The following is a 24,345-nucleotide window of genomic DNA, read 5'->3' on the forward strand; positions in this document are numbered from 1 at the left end:
GAGGCAATGTGCTCACATAAATGTAAAATTCAAGGTTGTCTCAGAATCAGTTGTGCATCAGAACTGTCAACACTATCACAGCTTAGCCAGCTCTAGTGCAGCTGAACCCTCGTGAGTCTCATGTTCACCAGGCCCCTCCCCTGGGTGAGCGTGGTTTCGGGTGCATCCTTCCCTCTAAGCACAGGCAAACATGTTTGTTCTCTGTGCAAATACCCAGGTTGCTCATACATTGTGATTAACCAAATGTGGTTATTTGGAAGACATAGAGAAATTACTCAGAATGTAGTACTGAGTAATATGACATGAAAAATATGAAACTTTTTTTCATTGATAGGTATGATTGAGGGAATCTAAACTGCCTTTATTATTTTGTTTATTTTTGTTTCAGACCCTCACCTCACAATGCTGAGGGCTTATTCCTGGCTCTGCACTCAGGAATTACTCCTGGGGCTGCTGAGGAGACCACATGGGATGCGGAGGACTGAGCCCAGAACAGCTGTACGCAACGCAAACCTGCTGTACTATCTCTCTGGATCCCTAAACTGCATTTAGTGGCCCAGGAAATGGCTCAGATGGCTCATTGCCTTCCTTGCATGTGTGAGGTCTCAAGTCCAATTACCTTCTCCGAGCACAATCCTGGCGGCTTTATTATCTGTGATCTCCGGCACCAAAAGTAATTTCCCTGGGTGTGTGCAAGCCCCAGGCAAGTTCAACAACTGCAAAGATATGTCACTGTCACTGATCTCCTGTTCATCAATTTGCTTGAGCGGGCACCAGTAACTTCTCCATTGTGAGACTTGTTGTTACTGTTTTTGGCATATCGAATATGCCACGGGTATCTTGCCGTGCGGGTGGGATACTCTTGGTAGTTTGCCAGGCTCTCTGAGAGGGACAAAGGAATCGAACCCGGGTCAGCAACATGCAAGGCAAACGCCCTATCTGCTGTGCTATTGCTCCAGTCCCATAGATATGAATTTTTATAATATATTTTATTATAAATTATATTTAGTTATTATTATATATTTTTGTTTGTTCAGGACAACTCCTGGCTAAACACTCAGAAATCACTTCTGGCAAGGCTTGAGAAACCATAGGAGATGCTGGAGATCAAACGTGGGTGGGCTCCATGCAAGGCAAGCACCCTGCCTATTGTACTATTGCTCTGGCCCTGAACCCTAATTTTCTTCCAGATTTGTTTGACCTAAGATTTTATGACAAGGGGCTAGAGCAATACTACAGTGGGTACCCTTGCACACTGGGTTCAGTTCCCTTTAATCCTATATTGTCTGTTGAGCCCCACCAGGTACAATTAAGTATTGAGCCAGGAATAACCACTGAGAACCAATGGATGTGGCCCCCAAACAAAAATAAAGTAAATTTGATGACAATAAATTATGTTTATGTAGTTTATGTTTTTAATCTCAAGGGCAAAGAACTGGATTTGCTAGTTCAATATTGACAGATTAAAGAAAGTTGGGCCACAGTTATATTTAATTTTCTTCGGGTTTTTGTTTGTTTGGTTTTTAGTTTTTGGCCTACAGTGGTGATGCTCGGGGCTTACTCCTGACTCTGCACTCAGGAATCACTCCTGGCTGTGCTCAGGGGACCATATGGGATTCTGGGGTTTGAACAGGGGTTGACAGCATGCAAGGCAAGTGCCTTACCCACTATATTATCTCTTCGCCTCCTAATTTTCTGAGTTTTTTTTTGGAATATAAGAACAGTGGGTTCCCATTTGTTTTGCACTGGTGTACCAGCACCAATCAGTAGACCAGGGTGGGAGTGGGTTGAAAATCACTGATCTAGATTTCTTATTCTTACAATAAATAGAAGATTAAATGCTTTGTCCAAAGCCTACTACAATCAAGGCCTTTATACAGTTACTCTTACAATGTGTAGACAAACCAATGCTAGTAACTCTGAAAAACATTCCTTTGGTGTGATGGAATGAGAAGAACCCATACAAACTCTTGATCATTGGGGCCAGAGTGATAATACAGCAGGTAAGGCATATGTCTTGCATGTGGTGGACCCAGGTTTGATCTCTAGCACCCTATGTGGTCCCCGGAGCCTTGCCAGGAGCAATTCCTGAGTGCTGAGCCAGGAGTAAGACCTGAACACTTCTGGGTGTGTCCCCTCACACCCCAAAGAAACTCTTGCTCATCACCAATTTCTTTTTAACTTAAAGGTGTGCAGAACTTGGGTAGAAATATATCATACACTGCACGGCTGCTGGCAGATATACTGGACTCTGAACTAGGCTACGGCCCCGTGCAGCTCCAGGAGGGGATGGGTCTCTGTCCCTTGGCCTTATCCCCCCTGGACAGCATGGCGACCACCACCATTCAGAACCAATTGGACAGAGAGGTAGGAGTTTGCAGTGATGGGACAGGATGCATGGGGAAATTTTGCGATGGGGAAGGCAGAACTGGCCCTGCTTTCTACCCAAATGAGACCCTGAGCAGTTGCCCATGTACAGCTCCTCCGCTCCTGAACAGCCATGATAACATCACCACAGAAACCAATATCGGAATGCAGCAGCTGCTCGCAGAAATACCTTTGGACTTAATACCAGAATTCCAAATCTGGGCAGCCGCTTTTGCGACCACACAACATCATATGATCTTTGTTACCAACAATAGAAAACATACAATCTAATGACGCCATTCCGACAGATCTGACTGTTTCAGAAAAACTCCAAATAAAGATAGTGAGTTTCCTGTCGAAAATTGAATGTAATCAAAGTAAGGAAAGAGTAAAGTGAAAATCATCTGCCACACAGGCAGAGGGGAAGTGGGAGGGTGGGCATGCTAGGGTTATTGGTGGTGGAACATGTACACTGGTGAAGGGATGGGTGTTTGAGCATAGTATGACTGAGACTCGATCATAAAAGTCCTGTAACTGTTCTCATGGTGACTCACTTGAAAAATAAAAAAAATTAAAGAAAGAAAAGAAAAGAAGAGAAATATATCATATGCTACAGCTCAGCCTTTAAATCTGAAAATCAATCATCCTGCCTGTTAGAAAGGCATTCTCACTCTTCTGGCCTGACTTTTTGAAGGTGACTGAATCCACTTCAGAGTTCATATCTAAATATATTTTGGGTACACTGGGTGGCGATGTGTGTGTGCAGGGTGGAGTTTGGCCACTTCTGGCTGTGCTCAGCTCTGTGCTCAAGGGTTACTTACTCCTGGCAGTGCTTGGGGACCATGCAGTGCCTGAAATCAAACCTAAGCAAAGCTTCCCTCCAGTCCATTGACTTATCTAGCCAGTACAGCAATCTCTCTTGATCTGGTCACTTAATTTTTTTTTTTGAGTAATTCTTCCCTATCTTCTTTTTTTGTTTGTTTGGTTGGGCTGGAGGTATTGGGTCACACACCTAGCTCTATGCTTAGGTGCTACTCCGGGTGGTGGCAGGGTTCAAACCACATGCAGGGCAAGCCTGCCCAGTCCCACTTTCCCCAGCGTTTCTTCCTACCCTGGGCATGGTGTCCCTTTTTTGATGTTCTAACCTGACCAAATGGAAGCATTTTCCCTGATGAAGACAAAGTAAAATAGGAAACTGGTAGTTTTGCTTTCCCTCTGCCATCTGTTACCATGACATATGCTCAGTTCCTTTTTTATCTTCTTTATCCGTATGTAAATGAACCTTTTTCTGCTTTTAGCATTTCGGTCTCAACTGTTCTGATTAGTCTCCTGGCCATGTGTTAAAGGTCCAGGCTAAACTTTTGGAAAATTTCCATCATTTCCCAACTATTCACAGTTGCTTAGATCTTTCTTTTTCTTTTTTCTTTTGCTCTCAGTAATCACTCCTAGCAGGTTCGGGGGATTGGATGCCAGGGATCAGACCTGGATTGGCCTCAAGCAAGGCAAATGCCCTACCTGCGGTACTGTTGTTCCAGCCCATGCTTAGAATTCTGTGCTTGTCACAGTGTTACACTGCAGTCGTACTACTCTTGGAGTCCCCTCTTCTTCCCACTGGCTGAGAGCTGTGTTCAGCTGATATTTCCACTAGGTTTAATTCATATAGCACAAATTGTATTTTCAGAATTGCATTACTGATTACTTCTTCTGTTTTGTTTTGTTTTAGGGCCATTCCTTTTTGAGGTGTCAGGGGCTATTCCTGACTGATTTCAGGAATGTCCCCTGGCAGTGATGTGCTACCAAGGATTTGAACTGTGGGATGCGAGACAAATACTTAACCCTTATATTATCTCTCCAGTCCCACTTCTGATAATATGCTATATTTTAACATGTGTTGGCTTGTCTTATTATACATATGCATAAGTGTATGTGTATACATATATATGCATACTTAGATATGCATATATATTATTTTGTTGGGGTGGAGATATTGCTTTTTGAGTCATACCTGGCAATACACAGGGGTTACTCCTGGCTCATGTACTCAGGAATTACTCCTGGCGGTGCTCGGGGGACCATATAAGATGCTGAGAATTGAACCCGGGTTGGCCGCATGCAAAGCTAACACCCTACCCACTGTGCTATTGCTCCAGCCCCTGGGGTAGAGGTATTGGATCCACCAATTCCTATGCATATCTATATATACATACATTTATATACATATACACATATATGTATACATATTTGGAGCCATACCCCATGGTACCTAGGGGCTATTCCCATCGCAGTGCATGGGGGACCATGTAGTGTTGGGACTCAGACCTTGGCCTCCTGCATGCAAATCATGCACTCAGGTGCCTCAAGTCATCTCCCACCCACTGGATGTATTTTATGACTGAACTTTTGCATCAGTGCTTCATTTTTAGGGTTGTAAGGACATAGGTGGAAACCCCACCCCACCCCCACCAACCACTCTGGGTTCTTTTTGGGCTTGGGCTGGATAATTCATTAAAACAGTGAGACAGTTTAGCAAAAGAAAGTTCAGTTTGATAACATTTATATGGAGAATGATCTTATGTAGATGTAAACTCTAAAGAAATGCATATAAATGTAAACTGTAAAGAAAAATAGCGTCAAACAGGCAAGAGAGATTATACAGAGGAAAGATTATACAGAGATTATATGGAGCAAAGCAAGCACCAGTTTGATCCCTGGCACTACAGGAGTGATCCCTGAGCATAGAGCACCACCAGGAGTGATCCCTGAGCACAGAGCACCATCAGGAGTCATCCCTGAGCACAGAGCCAGGAATAAATTCTGCGCACTGCTGCCACCAACTATGATCAAATTCTACTCCATCCCTACCTTCACCCACCCCACAAAATAGGACCATCCGCAAATATTTATCTTCTGTAAAAGGACCTGGGGAATCGAGATGAGAGAAAGTCTTGACAAGACAAGAAGGCAATTGCTCTGTCTTTTATTGTGAGATGATAATGATGAGTTTCTTGGGTCAGGGGATGACTCAACAGGCTCGGGTACATGCTTGGATGCTGGAGGCCCAGGTTTGGTCTCTGGCACCATGTGCTTCTAACCAAGCACCATGCTGATAGCAGCCCCCAGAATTCTGCCTTGTATTAGTCCAACACCTAAAAAGAAAAGAAAAGAGAAAAATAGAAGCTTCTTAGAAAGGAAATACCAATAGATTAACTTATTGGACTCTACCTCCCAAACTACCTTCTAGAATCTCAAAAAAAAAGGAAGCAGTGATTGATTGATTGGAAAAAGGCAAAGGACTGAGACTTGGAACTACCGCACCCCCCTTCATTGGCCCCTGGGCACTCTAGGGCCTTGCTGATCCCGCTTTAAATTATCTGCACCCTTTTCTTACCCTGGTCTTCCCCAGGAGACCCTAGACCATGGGGTGATCAAGCACATGCTTGTTCCAGAGGCCTAAGCTCAGGATGTCACACTTGCTTGAGGAGCTTCGCTAGCCACTGTGTCATCTTCAGAGCCCTTCTCTTTGGGCAGTCCTGAGGGCAAGGCTGTCCCATCACCTCAGAGCATGCAGGTGGCCCATGGCTTCAGTTTAAGATCTTATGTTTCAGTCACCTAATCATCTTCAGAGCCCCAATTACTTGCATTATTTAAGTAACAGTTTCCCTCCTGAGGTCCACAGTGATTTGACTTTTCTTCTGTTCCCCCAAACACAGTAATGTTCACAGGAAGAATCTTATTCTGGGCATATTGAGGAAAGCTTCACTGGCCCTTTAAAGAAGACCAATTCCACAAGGGTGTAACTATTCCCGTGATTTAGACTGAAATTCAGAGGAGTGGAATGTATCTTGTGTACCTTCCACCTACTTCCATCTGCTTATGTTTGAGGCCTATGCATTAGCAGATGTTCCATTAACATTCAATTCACAAATAAATTAATAAGAAATATTTTGAGTTGTTTGAAAAGAATGCCTTTTGCCTAAAAATGTTAATATTTCTTGGGTAGTTATTTAACTTCTTTGAACTTCGATTTCCTCATCTGTAAAACAGGGCTAATAATAATAATAAATAATAATACCCTCTTTGTGAGTTGTTGGGAGGATTTGATGAGATTAATACTGAACACACAGAAAAAGACAAATGGATGAGTTTTCTTATTATTTAATTAGAGTCTTCTGATAAAACTTGCAGCTACATCCAGCTGTGCCCAAGGCTTACTCCTGGCTCTCTAAGGGATCACTCCTGGTGGTCTCAGGGGACCATACGCAATGTTGGGAACTGAACCTGAGTCAGTTCCATGCAAATCAAGCTGTTTAGTCCCTGCCCTGTCATGACTTCTTGAAGATCACTAAATTTATTCTCTTAAATCATATTTAAATCTCATCTTAGCACTCTAGGCATTAATTTTAACTAACAGTTGCCTACTCTGAGTCTCTCATCTTGCTGGCTCCTGGGGAGAGAGAGGTGGAAAGAGCTCAGGACTCAGTGGGGTCCAGACACCGTAATGAATAAATACACTCTCAAGTGCCATGTGCCCCCGGGGTACAGGTGATGGAGCAGTTAATTTTGTCTGGACAATGAGTGTGGTGGTGTCTGAATTGTATGGTGGGCAGGATCCTCTGTGGTTGACTTAGAGCAGCTGTGCAGTAAGTGCTTGGAGAAAGGAGCAGGTAAATGATGTCGGGCCAGGAACAAGGCCCAGCTGAGATCTGTGTGTACCTGCTAGCTTGGGTTATGCCTTTTTTTCTCCTACTTTTATTTCTTTTTTGATTTTTTACTGCTTATATTTATATGTGCTAACTTGACCTTTGTACTTGTGGTTTCCTCATAGCTCATGTGTTGTCCCTGATTAGATAATTTCTAAATCTCTCTTTCCAGTGTTGGGGATCAAACCCAGGATCTCCTGCCCAGGAGGCATGTGCTTTTCCACTGAGCCACACCCCTGACCTCATAGGATCTAAGGCATAAATGGTGGTTTTAAGGTGATACAATTCCTTTTCAGGGACTGCTTTAGTTGGATTTTAATTCAGAGATATATCCTGTTTGGTGTGTGTGTGTGTGTGTACACACATATATACGTGCACATACATATATGGTTTTAGAACTGTACGGCATGTCTATTATTGAAACTAGATCAGTCACATGCAAGGAAAACACCTTACCTACATATATCTCTCCAGACCCAATTTTCTTATTAATAATAGACTCCTTGAGGACAAGAAGTATGCCCTTGTTCACCAAAGGAAGGGGAAATGAAAGGAAGGAAAGGAAGGAAGGAAGGAAGGAAGGAAGGAAGGAAGGAAGGAAGGAAGGAAGGAAGGAAGGAAGGAAGGAAGGAAGGAAGGAAGGAAGGAGGGAGGGAGGAAGGAAGGAGAGTCGTGCTGGGCTGATCCATGTAGGTCTGAAATAAGAGAGTGAAGCAAGCCCAGGACTCAGCATATCAAGTAGACCTGCATGAACTGGAATGAAGGGGAGATTCCACATCCCTCATACACAGTGCTCGGCAAATAGTAGGTTCCGAGGATATACTATGAGTACTGATAAAAAATACTATATGCATTGACATTGTAATGATTCAGCAATAAAAAGGTGGGGGTGAGATGGAATGGCACCCCGCTGATGCAAAGGTAGGGGTAACAGAGAGTGGCTTGCGCTATCAATATAAGCAGACATGCAAGAGGAAGAACAGATAAAGGTCTGGCTGTAGGAGAAGTCCCACTTAAGTTAAAGTTAGCAGCTGGTCCTGATAACACACCTCAGAAGTATGGTATAAATTTCAACATTATATTGGGCTGGATTTGAAACACTTTCTAGATTCCATATCTGTGTTCCTGAGGCCTTCTCTAGAGAGTCCCATCCAGAGGACCCTCATCCAGAAGAAGTGGATCCATAAGCAGTAGAATGAAAAAACAAAGTTAAAAGACCTTCTCCAGGACTACCAGTGCTGTTTATTAGCTAATCTTCCAAACTTCAGTTTAACTGGTTCATTCCCTTCTTTCCATCCTGCACTGCTAATGGAAGGACATATTTATATTGTTGCACAGTGGGTTTTCCCAATAAAACCTCATTGTAAGTATATGCAATTGACTAGAGTCACAAAGGCTTCAGAACTCTGAGATAAAATCTATTTTACAGTAAACATTAATGACTGGACTAAATACATTGATGCAAGAAAGTCCTACATTTGAGCTGAAGGGGATATTTAGGAAGGTTTCCTGGAGAAAGTAACATTTAAACTGAGGTATGGATGGGGCTGGTAACATTGTGTGGGGGTTAGGCATTTGGCTTGCACACATAGCATCCTGGTATGATCCCTGACTCTAAATAAGGGCCCCTGAACACTGCTACAGTGATTCCCCAGGCAGATCCAGCACCACTGGGTGGTGCTCGATGCTCCCAATAAGCAAAATAAACTGATGTATGGAAAAGAGGACTAGCCAGGCCAAACAAAAAGGGAAGAAAGTTCTCAGTGGAGGAAATAAATCAGAAGTCGAAGAAATTGATTTAATTCAGCCTTGGAACATTTGAAATACTAGGAAGAAAAATAAGAATGACAAACAGACCAAATGTTTAAAATCCCGGACTTTAGGGCTGGGGTGAAAGTATAGCCAGTAGGGCATTTGCCTTCCCCGTGGTAGACCAGGGATTCGATCCCCAATATCCTATACGGTGTAAATATTGCCAGGAGTAATACCTGAGTGCAGAGCCAGGAGTAACCCCTGAGCATCGCCGGGTGTTGCCCCAAAACAAAACCAAAAAAGTAAAAGCCCAGATTTTATGCAGATAAGCTAGGGGGGAAATAATATGTGTTTTGATTTTGGGTCAAACCCAGTGGTGGTCTGGGGTCACTCCTGTCTTTGTACTCAGAAATTACTCCTGGTGGTGCATAGTGGATCAAACGGTGTTGGGGATTGAACCCTTGTCAGCCATGTGCAAGGTAACCACTGTGCTATCTCTTTAGCCCAAGGGAAAAAATTTTTTTTTAATTTAATGGGTGCTAAATTTTATGCAACTTTCTAGCTTGGGGATGTGGGGAACGGGGTGGTGGGGAGGTAGGAATGATGAGATTTAACTGTCGTAAAGAGAAAGAAATGACCATGAAGGGGATTTTATCTGTAGTGGCTGAAAGTCTTTCAAGTGGTCGTTTCCTGTGGCAGCGTTTTACAGATACAACAACTCTGGGTTGAATCTATCCTGTCCAGTTACATTGTGGTGCCGGGGATTTAACTCAGGACCTCACAAACACGAGACAAATGCACTACTACTGCTGAACCATACCGCTGGCCCCAAGTTCTGTGTCTTATTGGCCCACACAGCCTTTTGAGAAAGGAAGTCTAACCCAATACCCTCATCAGAGTAAAGACGACCCGTGTAAGGCAGAGTTGCTCTGCCTGCCCATGGACCTGTCTGTCCCCTTGCTTTTTCTCCGAGGTCATTCGGGATCAATCGAAGCTGAAGAATCATTTAGGTGGGTGCAGTGTCCAGAAGCGCCAGGGTCCAAATAGGTGCTCAATCAATAGAAACAATATCCCGGCGAATTCTGACATCGCGTTGTGGAACTGAGGGAGTGTCCTTGGGTCCCTCCCCCGGCGCCGCAAGCCAGCTCCCTGAGCACGGATGATTGAGTTTTGCTTCTGGTCCAGAGCTCTCCCCGAGCAGAGTAAGACCTCGTGCGCGGGCCTTAGCCCTCAGATGCTTGGAGACATCCTTGCATGCCTGTGGTGGCTGACCTTAGGTTGCATACTTTTTGCCCTTTGGGTTGAAGTCTGTGAGCCGGCGGCTCAGCGGAGTGGGAGTTTTTCTTCCCAGAGTGCCCGGGATCGAATGCGACAGCCTGGTGGCGGGGTGCGGGAGGCTGTGGGCGGGCGCGGGCGGAGCCGGCTTTTCTGTCGGAGGACGCCGGCCGGAGCGCTGCGCCTTTAAGGCGTCCCACAGCACCAGGCGCCCAGAGCCCGGCGAGCTCGAGCGCTGCGAACCGGGGGCTGCCGGGGTGCCGGGCGCAGGCGGCGCGATCCCGTGGCGGGACACCCGCAGCTCAGGTCTCATCAGGTGAGCTGGGGCCGGGCGGGGATGAAGGGTGCTCACCGTCGGAAAGGATGTCCAGGGACGCCCCCGCGCCCCCAGGTCCGGCAGCCCGACCTTCCAGTTCCCGAGCGCGTCCGCCTGGCTCGCCCCACTGGGGGCCAGGATGGGTCGGGGGGAACCTGCACCGGGCTTACGGCGCCGCTCGCCCGCTCCGGAGGCAGCCCCTGTGCTTTCCCTTCCGGTGCCCGGCTAGGTTTGACATCCCCGAAGTTGGGGGGCGGGGGGATCCCCGCTGGCTTCCGTCGGTCTCGGGGACCAGGTGAGGATGGGTCGGGGACCCGCGCCCCTCTCCCCGCCACCCGCCAGCGCCCGCGGGTTGGGACACCTCGCTGCCCGCCGCCCACTTCCTTGGGCAGGGCTGCGGCTCGCGCTGCCTGCCGCTGTCACCGCTCGCGTCCCGCCCCGGAACTCTGCACCCACCTCCGGACAGCAGCTCCCGGCCCACACCCACCCTCAGCTGCTCGGAGCTCGCCCCAGCCCGCATTCCTTCAACTCGGGCGCCCCCTCTCCTCCCACAGCCGCCCGCGAGTCTGGGGGCCAGTCCCATCTCGCTGACCGCCCCTGGCTGAAACCCATCCCGGGCCCGGGGTCTGCAAAGTGCGGCTTGTGTAACACCCGCTCCGGGACAGAGCACGTGCAGCATTCATTCGCACCCGGCAACCTGGACCCACGAGGGTGGGGGAGGACGAGCAGCCTGGGAGAAAGAAAGAGGCCGTGTCATCTTTCTGAGTCCTCTTCATGACCCAGTAGAGCGGGGTGGGGGTGGGGGGGTGGTAAGAAGTCCCCCCAGATTCCCTCCTGGGACCCCCGAGACCAACATTTGCCTCCCCCCACACACACCTGCTGCAAAACTCCCAAGTGATTTTCCCCGCCAGGGCTGAGTGTTAAAAATAGTTGATCATTATTAATAGCTGACGTGGAATGAGCAGATCCAGTCCCGAGCACCTTGGGAAGATGACCTGCCCGGCCGCCTGCGGATGGATGGTGCCACCCCGTGCCCATTTCTCAGAGCAGGAAGGCTGACCTCAGTGCCCCCACCCTGACCACCAGGCTGAACTCACAGTAACCAGCACAGCTTTATCAACCTGGGAAGGAAAAGCCAAAGAAATTAATCAACCTGTGTTCCTAACACCAATTTCTTTGTCGTAAAATGGGGGTCTCAGAGCAGCTAGGGGGTCCTGTGTGTCCTTCTCAAGGAGACTGACACCCAGAAAGGAAAAGGGGTTTACTTGAAGCCACACAGCCAGAAAGTGCCAGGACTGGGGTCCCAGGTAGGGCCTGGGGTGGTTCACGGGCCTTCTTGGGCCACATCTAGACCTCCTGCTCCCCCTCAGCTTCCTTTGCTGCTGGAGCCTGTCTATACCGGCTGCTACCTTTGTTTAGGCTGCTCCCTCCTTGGGGATCTTCTCTATCTTCCTCCCCTCACCCCATCCTCATGCTGGGGTCAGTCCCAGAGCCATACCTGTAAGGCAGATGCCCTGGGGAATTTCTGATATCCAGATCTTACCTACCCCTCGGGGTCTGTCTTGGCTGCCCTCTCTAGGAACACTTCTCTGATTTCCATCCTGCCTCCTGCTGAAAGCTGTTCCTTTCTCTCTGCTACCACCCACCCCCTGGATGGCATTTGGAAAGTTGTCTTGCAGCGTGTGTTTGCTTTGTCCTCTTGGGAGCTGTTATGCTGGCAGGATCTCAGAAGTGTTCCCAAGACCCCTTCCTCCCACCTGCCTATGAAGCCCTGAGGGGGTGAGGCGGGGAAGAGGGGAGGGGGGGAGAGGAGAGAGAGACAGAGAGACAGAGAGAGAGAGAGAGAGAGAGAGAGAGAGAGAGAGAGAGAGAGAGAGAGAGAGAGAATGCACAAATAAGTGCTAGCACACAGACCTAGATACCCTGGGTGGTTTGACCCTGGGTACCACGTGGCCTTGAGCAATGCTAGGGGTAACCCCGAATCCCCAAGCGCTGCCAGTGTACCTTCTATAAACTAAAAACAAAAAGTTCACATAACCTAAAGGATTCCCACAGAAAATCAGAGTGATCTAAATCCAGAATCCACCTCTGCATTCACCAGCTGAGCAGCCATGAGCAGTTGCCTTGTTCTCTGAGCTTCCCTTCTGGTCTCAGGGCTTTAGGAGGCGGGATTGTGATTTAGCTAAGATAAAGCTCAGGGGTCAGCCCGGGAGCTCTCAGTAAGCAGCAGCTATTATGAAGAGTGAGCCATAGTTATCACTTTGAATGACTTGAGAAATATAAAATCATTACTAAATGGCTTGCACAAATGCATAGAGATGAGCCAAGGGAGTTTGGTCCAACAAGACACAAGCATTTTTCTGGGCTCAGAAAGACCTATGTCTCTCTTCAAATCTAAACAGTCCATCCACTGCCTTCACAGTAAGAGCCAGATCTCTCTCTCTCTCTCTCTCTCTCAGCTTGGAGTTCTGTGCCAAGTCATATATTTGTGTGGTTGTACTTTGTGCAATTGTAGGTCGCTATGAAACTAATGTAAAAAAATATTGTGGGTAGAGGTCACCTTTGAAGTATGTGCTTCTCCCTATCTTGGGAGAAAAGGTTGGAATCAAAGATTGTCTTTGGATTTGGAGGGAAGGAAACAAGGTTACTAAGCAGCCCAGTGGAAGTGTGTTTCCCTGTTCTTCACCAACTCCTGGTTGTTTTGATGACTAGAGCGATGATAGTGTGAACACTCAAAAAAGGGCTTGGGATGGGCTCTCAAAGCGAAGTGTTCAGGATATGCTGGGAAGGTGGTTCTGGAAAGAGGCAAGGAGGTAGGGGTTGGGAAGTATTTTAAAATTTCTCCTAAATTGATACATTACAGGAATAAGTTAGGAATTCATTTTACAATTTAAAGGCTGTTTAGATCATTCAAGACACATTTTTGGTAAATTTCACAGACCTATGGAATTTAATAGGCTATCAAACTTTTATTTATTTCTGGGATAAAAACACTTACCCATATGGAATATGATGGTCATTAACCACAGAAAGCTATTCAAATTAAAATTTATTAAAATGAAATACAATTCAAAATTGTGTTCTTGGTCACTCTAGGCACCTTCAAGTACTCAGTAGCCACAGGTGACCAGCAGCTACTGTATTAGGAGATCATTTCCATCTGTGCAAAAGGACTATGGAGCAGTGTTGGCTTCACTCATTTTCAGTTATGCTGGCCTGCAAAACTTTTTCAACAACTCACAAAAAAGTTATTGCCAATTAACCCGGGGGATTCTGGGATTTAGCAGCACCATTATAAATATTGATATATAGATATTATTATAAATAATGTTCTTGGGCTGAATGATAGCACAGTGGGTAGGGCGTTTTGCCTTGCATGCGGCCAACCCGGGTTCAATTTCCAGCATCCCATATGGTCCCCTGAGCACCACCAGGGGTAATTCCTGAGTGCAGAGCCAGGAGTGACCCCTGTGCATCGCCTGGTGTGACCCAAAAAGCAAAAAAAAAAAAATGTTCTTTATTTCTGCCTCAGTGATCCGCGAAATAGTTCTGTTTTCGCCAGCCCACAGGTGCAAAAACATTGAGAGCCATTGGATCAGTTAGGCTGCTTGATTATGGGTTAAGCTTCATTCTTTCTAGCAAGTCATCTGCAGGTCAAGAAATGGTCTGTGCAGAGGACGGTTCATTGTCAGGAACGGGGAGGTTAATAAATCCCCCTCGCCTCATCTTAGCTTTCTGGCTCACTGACTTTTAATACTGCCAGATTCAAAGGCTGGGAAATAGAATGAAATCAGTAGGATATCTTGGGGCAATGCTTCGCCACTCCGACTACAAGTTAGATTCATCTGGGGAACCTTAAAAAAGAAAAAAAAAAAACATGCCCAGGCCAGCTGATCAGAGTCTCTCAGAGTGGTTCCAGGACTCAGGATTCTTAAAAGTTCCCTGGGGGAGTCTAATGTGCAGCCAGTCTTCAGTACAACTACCTTTAGGAGTGAAAAATTTTAAACAGAAAAGTCCCTGGGATTGGAGAGCTAGTACAGCAGTTAAGGTGCTTGCCTTGTACCTGGCCAACCCCAGGTTTGATCCCCTGTGCTCCCTATGGTTCCCTGGGCCCACCAGAAGTGATCCCTGAGTGCAGAGCCAGGGACCTTGAGTACTTGGAGGTGTGGCCCACCTCCTCTCCCTCCCCCCTCAGGGGGGAAAATCCATGAGGGCTACAGAAATAGCTCAATGGGCAAAACACAAGCTTTTCAAGTGGGAGGCCTGGGTTCTGTCCCCTGGCACAACACAGTCCCCTCAGTGCAGAGCTAGGAGTAGCCCTGAGTACCCCCAGTGTGGTCCTAAAATTAAAACCAACAAAAGGAAGACTGGAAGACAGTGTTTTAAGGCAAATTTGGCCGAAAGTATTCCTCATCGGTTTTCTGCCATAATAGAGGGTTGGGGTTGAGTTGGCCTCACCTCCCAACCCACAGAATTATCTCTCCCTAAGAGTCATGGTGAAGGGACCGGAGCGATAGCACAGCGGGTAGGGCGTTTGCCTTGCATGCGGCCGACCCAGGTTCGATCCCCGGCATCCCATATGGTCCCCCAAGCACCGCCAGGAGTAATTCCTGAGTGCAGAGCCAGGAGTAACCCCTGAGCATCGCTGGGTGTGACCCAAAAAGCAAAAAAAAAAAGAGTCATGGTGAAGAAACCCTGATCTAGACATACTACTTGCACACTCTCTGACCCTGGATGTAGTGGCCTTTTCAGAGAAGATCAAGATGCTTTCCTAAATGGCACCCTCAGAGACCATCTGATCCGTTTCTAGACGTTCCAGTCCCTGAAGCCACACAGGGTGCTGATGCTCACAGTTGGACGAGACCGGGACTGCAGATTGCTGACTCCCAAACAGGGTGCCTGCAGAAGCTGTGGGCAGAACCTCTCATGCCCCAGGCTCTTCTTAGTAATTACCTAAAGGAACAGAAGCCCTGGCTCTCAGGCAGTGTTCCAGAAGCTGTGACGGGCTGTTGGTGCAGAGTGTTGGCCCTGTGATATTCCCAGGCTAGGATTCGAGCCTCCATGTGATGAACTTTGGAAACTTGAGCAAGAGAACTCCAGTGGTTGAACACAGGCCTCGCCTATGCAAGACCCTAAGTTTGATCCCAGGTAGTGCATGTCCTCCCTACTGGGGGTCCCAGTCACCCCTAAGCTCAGCAAGCCTGAGCACCATCAGCTAGGTGGAGTTTGGCCAGAAGTGGCCTGGGGTTTCCCCAGCATTGGTAGGCGTGGTCCTTATTTAAGAAAAAAGCACATGGGTAGGGTAAGTGTATCCTTCCGGTAGGGAGGCTGGGGAGAAATGGAGAAAAACAAAGCCAGTTCAGGAACTGCCAGGGAGATGATCAGTGTATCTCAGTCTGAGTCCCCGTGGCGTTCAGCTTGTCTGAAGGAAGCCGAGGTCTTTGTAGCTGGAAAATGTTTATCAGTAGGCTGGCCATTTGGAAACTAGGTCCCACTTCGTCCCTGCTGGCCTACTCTGCAATCCTGGTGTCCAGCACCCACTTGATCTTGATGGCTACTTGCTTTCAGGTTCCAGGATGTTTCACAAAAGCAAAAGAGACAGTGGAAAGTGAAATTGTAACCCTTGTGAGAGAGGCAGGATTTCCAGCAGTCAAAGCAGGTGATATGCGAGAACTGCTTCAGTGACGGGTCAGGGCAACTAGAGACGAGGACCTCGTGCCAAGAGATCTGCTCACTGCTAACTAGAAGGGGAGAGAGACAAAAATGAAAGAATTTGAGAGGCCCTGGAGACAGGGATTTTTGCAACAACAGATAAATGTTCTCTTTCTGTTTGCGCTGTGATAGCCAAATGTTGGAGGAATTTATGACACTAAGAGGAAAGTCTACAATGAGATTTATTTTTTGTTTTAAGAATTAGCACAGGGTTGGGGCTGGAGTGATAGCAGGTAGGGCGTTTGCCTTGCATGCGGCCGACCCGGGTTTGATTCCCAGTATCCCATATGGTCCCCTGAGCACTGCCAGGAGTAATTCCTGAGTGCATGAGCCAGGAGTAACCCCTGTGCATTGCCAGGTGTGACCCCAAAAGCAAAAAAAAAAAAAAAGAATTAGCACAGGGTCCAGTTAAAGCCTAACTGTTCCCCCAGTATTTGTTCTTGCTTTAAAACTAGACTTGGGGGAAGGGAAGGGCTGGAGAGAGAGTATAGCGGAGTGGGTAAGGCATTTGCCTTATATGTGGCCAACCTGGGTTCAATCCCCAGCACCCCATCTCATCCCCTGAGCCTCACCAGGAGTGCACCCTGAACACAGAGCAAGGGGTAAGCCCTGAGCACAGACAGGTGTGACCCCAAACCAAAATAATAATAAAATAAATGGGGGAGTGTCAGGCAGAGCTCAGTGGGCTGGAGCCCAGGCTTTGCATGCAGGAGACCAGTCTGACCCCTCTACCACCTGCTCCCCTCAGCCTCAGAAAGGATCCCCTAAGCTCTGAGCCAGGAGTAACCACTGAGCACTGCTGGGTGTAACCCCAAAGCAAAATAAATATGAAAAAAAAAATTTTAAAAAGAAAGCAATGTTTCCCTAACTGCACCCCCTTTAAAAATGACAAACACTCTTTCATCTTGCTTTTCAGAGTACAGATTTGGGCAATGGGAGAGTGCTTTGGGGTGCTGAGGTTCTATTTTGGGCCCTCTGCTATTGCATGCCCGTTTAGAGGGCTATTTTAATTCCTTTCAGTCATGTGGAAAATAGTCACCCATGAGATGTTCCTTTCTAGCACTTTACCTTTGAGAGGTGACCTGAGTTGGAGAAATGTATGCTGTCCCATGAATGCATAGAGCAATGTTTGAATAATAGCTTCTTTTGGGCTCCCCAAGAACATAAAGCCTCTGGGGTCCTAGGATATAAAGTTTCAAGTAGCTTTTGACCCCTCTCACCCATCGGGAGGCTGACCTGGATGACTGTAGGGTTTGCTTGCTTTAAATGTGGTCGAAAGGAAGTGGTTCTTTCAGACTCCCACCTGAGTTTGGTCCAGAGACTGAAGTTTGGAATGTACAGGTTTAGGTCAGGCACAGATTGCATGATTTAGTCACCTTGTTCTTGGCCTATTTGATTTGTTTTGTTTTATTTTGGGGCCACACCTGGCAGTACTCAGGGCTTAATTCTGGCTCTGTGCTCATGGATCACTCCTGGTAATGCTTTGGGCACCATACGGAGCACCAACAACCAAATCCTGGTTGGCCATGTACAAGTCAAGTGCCTGCTCCTTACCTGATGTACTACCTCTATCCCCTACTTGATTTTTCACATGAGGTACCACTGGCTGCTTCAGCCACCTGCCTTCCAGCTGAAGCCCTCGTTGATCTACCTGCCTCCCTCTGCTCGCCCAGGTCAGGGCAGCCCAGCTTTCTGGCCTTCTCACAAAACCGACCTGGCTGGATTGAGTTTACTGTGCTGCCCCAAGTGGCAGATATCGAGGTGAGGATTTGGGCTTGGCAGAATCAAACCCTCAGGTGAAGCGGTGGCTAGTGTTTCAACACAGCACAGGGCAGAGCCTCTCCCTGAACCTGAAAGAAGATAGAACTCTGGTCTACGCAAGGCAAGTGTGGTTCCGTGATAGGAATTCTTTGTGTGGGTTTAGGGGGCCAGGGGAGTGGTGTAGGTGGAGGAAGTCCTGGAGTGATAGTGCAGCAGGTAAGGCACTTGCCTTACACATGTTCAGGGTTTGATTCCTGAGCACCCCTATATGGTGCCAGCAGTGATCCCTGAGCACAGTACCAGGAGCAAATTAATTACAGCCAAATTAATTAATTAATTAATTAATGAACCCAAATGCAACTTTTTTAAAAAATTGAGGTACCATTGATTTATAGCATTATGTAAGTTTCAGGTGTATAGTGCTATAATTTAACCTCTCTACACAGTAGCACTGTATCACTGTCACCCGTTCACTGATTTACTCAAGCAAGTCTCCATTGTGAGACTTATTGTTACGGTTTTTGGCATATCGAATACGCCACAGGTAGCTTGCCAGGCTCTGTCGTGTGGGTGAGATACTCTTGGTAGCTTGCCGGGCTCACCAAAAGGGAAAGAGGGTCGACTGTGTGCAAGCAAATGCCCTACCGGCTGTGCTATCCCTCTCTACACAGTATGATAGAATAACCAGCAAGCAGGATAAAGCTTATCTTCTCTCGAAAGAGTCCTTGACTTTGATTACAAAAAAAAAAGAATGCTGACTTTGACCCTCAAGAACTGAAGCTCCACTCCGACCAAGTTGACTTGACCTTTGGAAGCTGCAGAGCCCAGCCCCTTCACCCTCGCCCCTGGCCCTCTGATCCCAGCTGGCACCCAGAACCTTGGTTGGCATAAGAGGGATCCTCATCCTGAGAGTCACATTGGCGTTTTTTCCCTCCTTGTGAGAAATGGCTTAGGTTTGGTTGCTCTTTCTAATGGGTCGTTTTACTAGAGCCCAGGCCTGGTTGGTATTTTGTAATAATGAAAATGTTTTATTTGTCAGTATGGTACAAGAGGATTAATACGGATTAATACTATTATTTATAATTAAATAGTAAAAATGCCTTAGAACTGCAAATGGGTGTCACTCAAAAGGTGCCAGAAGGTAGCAATGAAGTCTCCATCTTCATTTCTAGCTCTTCATTTCCCAGTCCTGGCCACAGTAACAAGTGTTTTGTTTTTGTTTCTGTTTCTGTTTTTTGTCTCCACACACACACAGATAATAGCATAAAGTTTTGCCCTTGCTTCCTCCCTCCCTTCTCTTCTCATCTCTCTCCTTTTCTTTCCTGTGACACAGGAGTGGTTACTCTCTCCACTCTAATCAGTCCTTTGCTTTTTTTTTGAGTTAATAATGCCCTTTCCTAAAAAAAAAAAAAAAAAAAAAAAACTTTTTAAAATTGTTAATTTTTGCAGTGCCAAGGGTTGAGCTCAGTGCCTCACACTTGCAAGGCAAATATTCTATCCCTGATTCTACATCCTTGTTCCAACCGTGTCCTTTTGTTCTGTTTGTTTGTTTGTTTGTTTGAGAACTCATAAGTAGTTCCCAGGAGGCCTGGGTGCCCCACTGACAATTCTCCACCAACTGGGCCAATGATTTAATGCCAGGGCCTAACAATGCCCTGGTGCTCTGGCTCTGAGGTACTGGGGATTACTCGACCCCCTTTGGCAGTGCTATGGGTCTTACAGGGGTATTTCTCCTCTGTAGTGCTCAGGGGACCATATGGTATTAGAGATTGAACCTAAACCTGGGTAGAGCACATAACAGTTGTATATAATCTCCCAGTCCTGTGCTTTCAGGATTGTTATCTATGGAGAGAACTAGAACTACTTCAGTGTTTTAATACTTTATATTTAGTTGTATTTGCATTCAGTGGTTATATGTAATATTCCTGTGTAAAGTTATTCCATCATTTACCTAACAGGTCTCCTGTAAATGGGCATATGAATTCTTTCTAATCTGCATTATGAATTTATTTAAATTCAGATATAAAGAGATAAGTTTCTAGGAAGTGATAGTGCTAGGCTGAGGGTAGATGCCTTTGATAGTTTTGCCAAAATGGCAAGGACGCACTTTGTACATAATGTGAGTCAGTGCTGCATTGCATCAACTATTGCCCCGTCAGCAATACAATGTTATGAAAATATTTTATGGTTTATCAGTACATTAAATATTGCCTTCACTGTGTAAGTTTTATTTGTATTTCTCTTCTTATAAATGAGATTGAACATCTTTTTATATGTTGAAGAGTCATTTGGATTTCCTTTCTGGTAAATCATCTTACTCAGATTATTTGCCAATTTTTCTGTTGGATTTTTTGTTGTTGTCAATGTTATTGTTCATGAATTGTAGAAACCCTTTATAAAGTAGGAAGATTGGTCTATTGCCTCTCGTTTTTATTGAAGTTTTAGTGTCATTCATGGTATCTCTTTCTATGGAGGCTTTTAGGGGGAATGGGGGCACACCTGGTGGTGTTCAGGTGTTACTCCATATGGGATGCCAGAGATCGAGCCTGGGTTGGCTATGTGCAAGGCAAGTGCCCTATCCACTGTACTATCATTCCAGCCCTCCATGGATACTTTTTTTTTTTTTGGGTCACACCCAGCGATGCTCAGGAGTACTCCTGGCTCTGCACTCGGAATTACTCCTGGCAGTGCTTGGGGGACCATATGAGATGCCGGGGATTGAAGCCAGGTCGGCTGGGTGAAAGGCAAACACCCTACCCATTATACCATCACTCCAGCCCCTCCATAGAGACTTTTAAGAACATTTTTTATTTGTTTTTTAAAGGTGCATATATAAAAACATATATAGTTTTGTTTTTTAATTTTTTTAATTATATCACAGTGAGGTCTGGGGCGATAGCACAGCGGTAGGGCGTTCACCTTTCATGCGGCCGGCCCGTGTTTGATTCCTCCACCCCTCTTGGAGAGCCTGGCAAGCTACCGAGAGTATCACACCCCCATGGCAGAGCCTGGCAAGCTACCCGTGGCGTATTGTATTTGATATGCCAAAAACAGTAACAATAAGTCTCACAATGTGAGACGTTACTGGTGCCCACTCGAACAAATCGATGAGCAATGGGATATCACAGTGAAACAAACAGTTACAAAGTTGCCCATGCTTGGGTTTCAATCATATATTGTTCCAGCATTGCCCCTTCATCTGTATACATTTCCTGCTACCAATGTCCCCAGTTTCCCTCCTTCTACCCCCTACCTCCAGTCTGCCTCTCCAGCAGATGCTTTTCTTTGCTCTCTCTCTCTCTTAAGAACACTTTTAGAGGCTGGAGAGATAGAGTAGAACGGTAGGGCAATTGCCTTGCATGTGATCAATCCCTAGCATCCCATATAGTCTCTCAGGCCTTGCCAGGGAATGATCCCTGAGTGAAGAGTCAGGTGTAAACCTCAGGCCCTGAAAAAAGGGGGAGCAGGGGAGGAACAGTTTTGTCTAGCCAGTTTAGTCATCTTTTAATTATGGTTCTATATCTTAGAAAGATTTTCCCCAGAGATATTTGATATCTCTCTGCATTTTTTATTTGGTTGGTCCTTTTGACAGTACTTAGGGCTTACTCTTGGGTTTGTGCTCAGGGATACTCCTGGAGGTGCTCAGGGGATCACACGGGATGCCAGGGATCAAACTGAGTTTGGCCATATACAAGGCAAGCACCCTACCCACTGTATTACCACTCCAGACGCGTTTGCTGTCCTTCCTAAAAAGATTGCTCCCATGGAGAATTTCCCCATGAATATTTTGTTAATTCATTAAAATGTATTAATCCTTGCGAAAAAATTCTGCACACAGAATTAACGCCACTGCAGAATCTTAACTCCTCCTTTTTGCCAGTGCCAACATTGGCCTTTGCTGATTTTCTTCATTCTGTTCTTGAGTCTCTTTCTCTATTTTCTTGAGTTTTGTTTTCTTCTAATATAGGCAATATCTTGCCAGGCTGTTTGAGCTTGTTTTTCTTTGCAAGATCCAAGAAATCATAGATCATGCAAAGGCCAGTTTTCTTTCCACCACCAAAATGGTTTTTGAATCCAAACACAAAGATGATGTCTGGGGTGGTCTTGTACATTTTAGCAAGTTTCTCAAATATCTGTCTTAGTGAAGTGGCCTTCCTGGGGTGAAGGACATCAATGACTATTTGTTTCTGTTGAAGGAGTCATTCTGTCGAACTTCCTGGTACGGATAGTCAGATAATGACTGTCGTTCATGATGATGGTGCAGCTTCTTTCCATGAATATTTCTTAATTTTATTTTTAAATTTTTATTTTATTGAGTCACCATGAGATAGAGTATTACAAAGCTGCTCATGATTGGATCTCAGTCATACAACGTTCCAACATCTAAGCCCCATGAATATTTTTAAAGTCTTATGTTATCTTTTTTTTTTTTTTAATTTGCCTTTGGGGGTCACATCCAGCAATGATCATGGGGTTACTCCTGGCTGTTCATTCAGGAATTGGTCCTAGCAGTGCTTTCGGAACCATCTGGGATACTGGGGATTAAAGCTGGGTCAGCCTCGTGCAAGGCAAACATCCTACCTGCTGTGCTCTGGGCCTTAAAGTTCTCATGTTTTCTTTTTTTTTTCTTTTGGTTTTTGGGTCACACCTGGTGATGCACAGGGGTTACTCCTGGCTCTTCACTCAGGAATTACCCCTGGCGGTGCTCAGGGGACCATATGGGATGCTGGGATTCGAACCCGGGTCGGCCGCGTGCAAGGCAAACGCCCTACCCGCTGTGCTATCGCTCCAGCCCCAAGTTCTCATGTTTTCTTCTAGAACTTTCCCAGTATTACTTTTGGATATTCCACTCTTTTTTTTTTTTTTTTTTTTTTTGCTTTTTGGGTCACACCCAGCGGTGCTCAGGGGTTATTCCTGGCTTTGCACTCAGGAATTACTCCTAGCGGTGCTTGGGGGACCATATGGGATGCCAGGGATCGAACCCGGGTCGGCCTCGTGCAAGGCAAACGCCCTACCCTTTATGCTATCGCTCCGGCCCCCTGGATATTCCACTTTTTTACCCCTCTGAAATAGCACATGAGTTTTCTTCATTTCCCTTCCCTGTCTGTAAAAAACTAAAGCTCGCTGAAGGGCTCGGACACTCGCGGGCTCTCCTCGCTTCTGTGTCTCACCGCCCACGTTCGGTGCTCTGGAACCGCTGTGTATGGGCTGGATCGGGACAGCCGTTGGCCAAGGACAGGCGAAGGAAGAACGAGGACCAAGCTGGTTGCTGATTAGTTACCGTTTATTCAGTCTTCCATCTTTCTCATCTCCCGCACTCCCAGCTCCATCCTCTCTCTGGATCAACTGCTGACTCTCTCACTTCTCTCATCTCTCCTCCTCCTTGTCTCTCCCACCTTGCCCTCTAGGCTACACCCAGCCAGGTAGCAAAATCAATGTAAGAAAGCCCTTCCTGAGGGCAGGGCATTCCAAAGCCCTTCCTGACTCTTAAGGTTTTTTTTCTTTCCTTAGTCCAAACACTTATTAACATCTTAATACTAGTTATTTTTGTATGGACATAGCAAGAGATACATTGAGGCTTGCAAGGCAGCTCTCCTGGCAACATCTTGCCACAGACTCAGACCACAGCACTCAGGCCAGATTAATCACTCCTAATCCTAGCAGGGTCCAAATCTAGTTATCACTATTTGGATCATGACAACATTTGTCCATGATCAAGCTCTTAACTTATAGTTAAGTATTAGGCACCTTGACCAGGCCCATCTCGATGCCAGGGTAGCACACAACTCACAGCTTGCCCTGGGTCCGTCTTGTCCCTCGTTGGGACCCTGCTTTTGGGGGTGTTAGGAAGTAAGGGCATCTGAGGCTTAGGTCGAGAGAACAGATGCCCAGGAGGAAAATATCACGTAGAGTCAAATGACTCCCAGGTTACAAAAGCATAACATTTGCTAAGTCTTCCTGTGTCCATACAAAAAGGACATTGCTCTGAATAAACTATGCAAAGGAGTCAAGGAGAAGAGAAAAACAATGTTTACATGTCAACAGAACACTAAGAAAGAAGCTACAAATAAACAAAGAGGAATGGGAGCACTGTGAGGGGAGTAACTCAATAAACCTAAACCACCTGAAGCTATGTTATCCTACACCTGTCCATCCGAGTGTTCTTCAGCTTTGGTGCCTTTGCTGGCCTCTGCTCTGACTGGTCCTGTTTCTGAGAGGCCCTGCTTGCCAGTTCCTGCAGGAGGAACGTTGCCTTCATTTGCTCACTGGTTGTTACGTTCCTTTATTTTTCGTTTGCTTTTGTTTGCTCTTTTTTTTTTTTTCTGGTTTGTTTGTTTATTCCTGGCTTTGTGTTCAAGGGTCATTTCCACACTGTGCTCTGGAAACCATATGCGGTATCTGGTATCTAGCCAGGGTTGGCCACATGCAAGGCAAATGCCTTGATCCCTGTACTGTCTCCCC

General features: G+C 46.3%; 1 protein-coding gene across 1 annotated transcript in view; it reads left to right on the forward strand.

Moving 5' to 3' along the window:
• The first annotated feature begins 10,203 nt into the window (after positions 1 to 10,203).
• Positions 10,204 to 24,345, forward strand: part of ABHD6 (abhydrolase domain containing 6, acylglycerol lipase) — a 62,074-nt gene continuing 47,932 nt past the window's right edge. The window contains exon 1 of the mRNA XM_004616476.2: positions 10,204 to 10,410. The gene's annotated coding sequence lies outside the window, so the exon portion shown is untranslated. The remainder of the gene's footprint in view (positions 10,411 to 24,345) is intronic.

Source organism: Sorex araneus, chromosome 4 (genome assembly GCF_027595985.1).
Source record: "Sorex araneus isolate mSorAra2 chromosome 4, mSorAra2.pri, whole genome shotgun sequence".
NCBI lineage: Eukaryota > Metazoa > Chordata > Mammalia > Eulipotyphla > Soricidae > Sorex > Sorex araneus.